This window comes from Vitis vinifera, chromosome 7, assembly GCF_030704535.1.
Source record: "Vitis vinifera cultivar Pinot Noir 40024 chromosome 7, ASM3070453v1".
NCBI classification, from domain to species: Eukaryota; Viridiplantae; Streptophyta; class Magnoliopsida; order Vitales; family Vitaceae; genus Vitis; species Vitis vinifera.
This window is the reverse complement of record NC_081811.1, coordinates 11,348,733-11,355,082: the sequence shown is the minus strand read 5'-3', so window position 1 is coordinate 11,355,082 and position 6,350 is coordinate 11,348,733. Positions and strand designations below refer to the sequence as shown.

General features: G+C 30.9%; 1 long non-coding RNA gene across 1 annotated transcript; it reads right to left on the bottom strand.

Moving 5' to 3' along the window:
* Positions 1-4,770: 4,770 nt before the first annotated feature.
* On the bottom strand, positions 4,771-5,656 carry LOC132254063 (uncharacterized). Its single transcript, XR_009466033.1, has 2 exons — positions 5,592-5,656; positions 4,771-4,947 (listed from the first exon to the last, which is right to left on the bottom strand). It is a non-coding gene; the product is annotated as an uncharacterized LOC132254063 (long non-coding RNA).
* Positions 5,657-6,350: the final 694 nt, after the last annotated feature.

The following is a 6,350-nucleotide window of genomic DNA, read 5'->3' as shown; positions in this document are numbered from 1 at the left end:
AGAGATGGGTGTATATTTCCTCAAAGAAAAAGTTCTCAACAAGGAACTTGATGTTAGGTACATTCCCACATAGCAACATGTAGCAAATTTACTACCAAAATCTTTATACACAAATCATTTTGAAAATTTGAGAAGTAAGCCTGACATAATTTTATCCTTTTTTAGTTTAAAGAAGAATGTTAAAGAGAGTTATTGTCATTTGTCCAATTAGTTTATAAGATAAGTTGAGTTGTTATAATATAACTAAATACAATCATATTTAATCACCTATTTTTATTTTTCTATTAGTATGAAAACTTAATCACTATAAATAAAAGGTTATAGTCTACAATTGAATGCATTATAGAACCCATATTTTTTAGAGATATTATTTTCCTTCTTTCCTCTTTCCTGCTCTAGATTTCTCTTTGTTTTTCAACTTAGGATACCTAGCAAAAAGTAATTAATCAATGATTGAGAAATATTAAATTATGAAGCTTTGCCCTATTGTATATTTAATCCTTTTATGATTTAAGGTTTTATTTGTAGAGTGTGATCACAATTGAGAGGAGAGTGAGAGTTTCACCATTATACTCTTCTTCTTTTGTTTGATTAATGGATTCTTGAGTATTGGTGAACTCGTGGACCTAAGCATCACAATGATCGTTGAACTATCTTTATTTTCTAATCGTGTGTGTGTGGTTTAGTTAACAACTGGTATTAGAGTGCCCAAGTTCACAAATTCTAGGCTTAAAATGTTCACCAATCATTATTTAAGCAAAAGTAATGGGATTAGAGAAGGAATCATACAAAATCAAGAAATTCGATGGTAAAAAATTTAGTTTTTAGAATATGTGGATGGAAGATTATTTATCTCAGAAAGATTTCTATCACCTGTTGAAAAATAAGCTAGATTAGGCAGATGAAAAGGAATAAAAAATTTAGGTCACAAAACACTTAGTACGATTAGGTTAACCCTATTAAAATCAGTTGCTTTCAATAGAAAAAACAAGAATACAACGAAATCTCTTATGAATACCCCAACTAGTATATACAAACAACCTTCTAGAGCAAATAAGGTACATTTGATTAAGAAGTTGTTTAATTTGAAGATTCTTGAGAATTGGAATTTCAAGCCACACTTGAATGAATTTAATGAGATCAGTGATCAATTAAATTTAGTTGACATTAAATTTGATGATAAAATTGAAGCCCTATTAATCCTTGGAAAGGCATAGTCACCTCAACCAATGGTTCATCTAGGAAATCGAAATTGGTGTTTTTAGAGGTAGTGGACATGACTATGATTAAGGAGATTACGAAGCATGAAGAAGGTTTTTCTAAGTCAATATCAACTTTAAACATGAAAAGCAGAAACAGAAATAAGAATAAAGGTAATGGACATGGCATATCCAAGTTGAGGAATGATAGGTTAAAGTTTAGAAATCCTATGAATTCCCAGAATTAGAGGAGTAAGAAAGATATCGAATGTTGGAATTGTGGGAAGATAGGACACTATTATAATGAGTGCAGGTATACTAAGAAGGATAAGGATAGTCATAGAAAGACCAACGTAAATGTTATGTCAAAATAATCAAATGATGTTCTTATCTACCTTTTAGAGAGCAAGATAAAATTGTGGGTGTTGGATTCAGGGTCATCATTTCATGCTACCTCGAATAGAGAATTATTTCAAAATTATGTCTTAGGTGATTTAGGAAAAGTGTATCTAGGTGATGACTTGACATGTGATGTTATTGGAAAAAGTGAAGTACAGATCAAACTAAATGGGTCTATATGGAATCTGGACAACATAAGGCACATTCCAAACTTGAAGAAGAATCTAATTTCTATTAGTTGTGGTTGAAAGATGGCTATGTGACAAATTTTGTAGGTGAGACATGGAAAATCTCAAGGAGAGCAATGATTGTTGCTCGTGACAAGAAGAATAGTACTTTCTACATGACAATAGATAGTTGTGGAACTAGAGGCTTAGCTACATGAGTGGTCAAGGGTTGGAAGGGTTGAAAATTATGCATTCAAATAGGAAGCTATCAAGTTTGAAGTTATAAGTTGACATTGACATGTGTAAAAGTTGTATACTTGGGAAATAAAAAAGGGTTGGCTTTAAAAAAGTTGGAAGAACTCCAAAAAAAAAGCATAATTTGAGTTAGTTCACACAAATATATAGGGACCCTCTTCAATTTCCTCAATTAGTGGAAGATCTTATCGTGTGACTTCCATTGATGATCATTCCATAATAGATAAGGCATACTTTATGAGGCATAAATCAAAAGTGTTTATTGTATTTAGAAAATGGAAGAAATAGTGGAGAATGTGACAAATATGAGAGTCATGGTTTGAGAATGATGGGGAGTATGAAGACTCTAAGTTTAAAAAGTTTTGTTATGAAAATGGATTTAAATTAGAGAAGATTGTGCCAAGAACACCTCAATAGAATGGTATAGTAGAACAAATAAGCAAGACACTAACTAAGAGAGCCAAAAGCCTATGTATACAAGCAAGGTTGTCAAAGTAGTTTGGGTTGAAGCAATCAACACAACAACTTACTTGATTAATCAAGGACCATCAACACCATTGGAGCACAAAATACCAGAAGAAGTATGGATTGGAAAAAAGGTAAAGCTTTCTTATCTAAAGGTATTTGGTTGTCTCTTATGTACATATTAATGATCATGGAAGAAACAAAATAAAGTCTCCTATTTCTAACCAGACTTGGAATCTAGTTGAGTTACCAGTGACTTAGAAATCTCTTCATAAAAAGTGAAACTGGCTCTAAGAGATATAAGGCTAGATTGGTCACCAAAGGGTTTAAGCCAAAAAAAAAAAATTGGCTACATAAACATCCTCTCTCCAATAGTGAAACTGACTACTGTTTGGTCTATTTTGAGTATTATAGCAACAAAAGGTATAAATCTTGAGTAGTTAGATGTGAAGATGACTTTCCTCTATGGCGATTTGGAGGAGGAACTATATATGTAGCAGCCAAAAGGTTTTATGGTGAAGGGTAAAGAGAATCTGGTGTGCAGATTCACTAAGAGCTTATGGTTCAAAACAAGCCTCGAGACAATGATATAAAAGATTTGACAATTTCATGCAAAAGAATGAGTATCTCAAGTGCAATGTAGACCATTGTTGTTACTTTAGGAAGGTTGGTTCTAATTATATCATTTTTTCTATTTTATGTTGATGATTTGTTAATAGTTGATGCAAATTTAGATGAAATCAACAAGTTGAAGAAATAGTTATCTAATGAGTTTGAGATAAAGGACTTGGGTGTAGCAAAGCAAATACTTGGGATGGGAATTAGTATCAACAAACAAATATGCACCTTGCAATTTATAAGGTATTGTAGAGGTTTAGCATGAGTGATGTTAAGGCAATTAGAATACCACTAGCAAATCATTTCAGGTTGTTTAATAAGCATTACCCATAAGAGAAATGAGGAAAAAACTTCATGGTTAAGGTCTCATATGCCTTATCTATTGGAAGTTTGACGTAAACTATGATATGCACGAGACCAAACATTGCCTATGCAATGGGAGTTATGAGAAAATTTATGTCAAATCCAAGCAAGTCGTATTAAGAAGCAATGAAATAGATACTTAGTACCTACAGGGTGCTATAGAAATGTGTTTATGCTTTAGAATGGATGAGTTGAAATTGCAGGGATATGTGGATGTTGATTTTGCTGGCAAGATAAATCATAGGAGGAGCACTACAGGGTATGTGTTCACTTTGGGTATTACTGCTATTAGTTGGATTTCTCAATTGCAGTCGATTATTGCTTTATAATCTACAGTTGAAGTAGAGTATGTGGCTACAACAAAAGCTACAAAAGATATGATTTCCTTATAGAGTTTGTTGATAGAGTTAGGATTTAAATAGGTGATGAATGTTTTGCATAAAAATAGCCAAAGAGCAATACATTTGACTAAGAATTCAACATTTCATTTAAGGACTAAACATATAGCACTTTGTTATCACTTCATCATGTCTTTGCTTGAAGATGGGTGTTAACACTTGTGAAGATACAAGGTAGTAAGAATCCAACAAATTTGTTGACCAAAGCACTAATAACAAAAAAACTAGAGCTAGTGCACAACTTCGGTGGCTCAAGCAAGGGTGAAAACCGATTTATTTGAGTGCATCATACTCATTAATCATTAAAGGAGAATGTTTACTTGTGTTTTAGTCTTCAAATAGGAGGTTTCTTTTTTTATGAAACCTAAATCAATTTTGTTGTGCTTTGTAAGGGATGTCGAGTGTCAAGCTCCTTGTTAAGCTCACGAGGATCAATAAGTTTGATGAATGACGAGTTTGTGTCCATTGTATATTTAACCCTTTTATGATTTACAATTTTGTTTTTAAAGTGTGAGACTACAATTGAGAGGAATGTGAGAATTTTACCATTGTACTCATTCTCTTTCATTTCATTAGTGGATTCTTGAGTGTTGATGCACTCTATGGACATAAGAATCACATATTGATCATCAAACCATGTTAAAATATCATGTTTTTCTTTATTTTCTATTAGTGTGTGTGTGATTTAGTTAACAATAACTAAGTTCAACCTAGGGATGGAATAAAATTTTATTCCAAAAATTTTTCTCAATGACAATTCTATAGACATACCCTGTCACGCCCCAAGACCCACTCCAAGGGCGTGACGGTCATTTCACACCTCAAACCCGAAGGCTTAAAGTATAATCTGACTCAAACAGTCATATTGTAACTGGATGTTACCAATTACCAAATACCTGCTCAGAGTAGCGGAAACAAAATCTAAAATCCTCAAAATTCAATTTCCAAATAACTTCCAAATACCAAATGATCCAAAATAACATAACTAATAGTTAAACAAAATCCAACATAAAATCCTAAGTCAAATCCTAATGATGACCATTCCTCAGCCTAGCCATCACTCCTCACCCGAACTAAGAGTACCTGAAAAATTTTCAACAATTGAGAATAAGCTCATAGCCCAATAAGGAATATTAATGCAATTCATGGATCAAATATTTTTATTTCAAATAGGAGATATCATTTTTTTTTTCTCATCAAATATCAGAGTTTCAAAAATACCAATACATTCAAATTTCAACCAACCATTTTCATATCAAATTCAAACACTTTCACATAAGATTCAATCAAATTCATTCAAGTTTCATTACTCTGGTTAACCAATATCAAATGTCCAGTTAGGTGGGACTTTTCAAATGGGTGGCTAGCCTCAAATTGTTCCTGGTAGACGGAACCAAACACTACTAGTACTAGTAACCTCTAACCAAACCCCTAGAGGCTGGGGTCCAAATCAATTACATTCCCACCATGAAATGTAAAGGTTAACTATTATATCCCGTTGACAAGGGCCAAATAAACCAGAGTGATGTTTTTGTTCAAGTATTCAAATTTACACAACATAATATCTCCATATTTTGTGTCATAAATAAAACAAAATATTCCAACATAACATTTAGTGCAAAACAATTTGATCCATGCATGGTAACAAAATATCATTTTATTTTCCACAATTCAAAATAACATATGAAATAATTTAATTTTATAAATATTACATTAACTTCCCTTACCTCAAAAGAAGTCCTTGAAAGCTTGGGAGAAGAATAATTCTGAAAAAAAATATAATCTACTCTTCACCTAATATAACATAAGAGAAACAATTATTACTATTTATTTATAATTTAACTAATCTATTCCTTATTTAAATAAAACTAATAAATTCACAATTTGTTTCTAATAACACATTACTAATTTAATTAAATTACAATTTTATGTCATTATAAAATTCTATATATATATATATATATATATATATATATATATATATATATTTTGCTAAATCTATTATTACTATTATCTTAATTATAAATCTAAAACTAAATATTATTATTTAATTAACCAATTCCAAACCACTCAACCTCGGGTACACCAAACCAAAAAGCAAGTTTTTTTTTTCCATTGCCAATCATGATCCATTAATATATATATATATATATATATATATATATATATATATATATATATATATATATATATAAGGGGCTTCCTGGCACACGCACCTTTTGTTTCTTTTCTTTTTTTTTTTTTTTCTTTTTTTTTTGTTCCATGCTTCCAGTAGCACGCTACACGTACGCCCTTTTTCTTTTTTCTTTTTTTCTTTTTTTTTTTATAATAAAATTAACCCTAACCTAAAATCAAAACCTTCCAAGAATTTTTTTTTTTTTTTTCATCTAATAAAACTTAAGATCTCCCAACTTCCAATACTAAAATCAAAATATTAAATTTTCACTATTTGATATTAAAACGAATTAAAAAAAAATAATCTAACC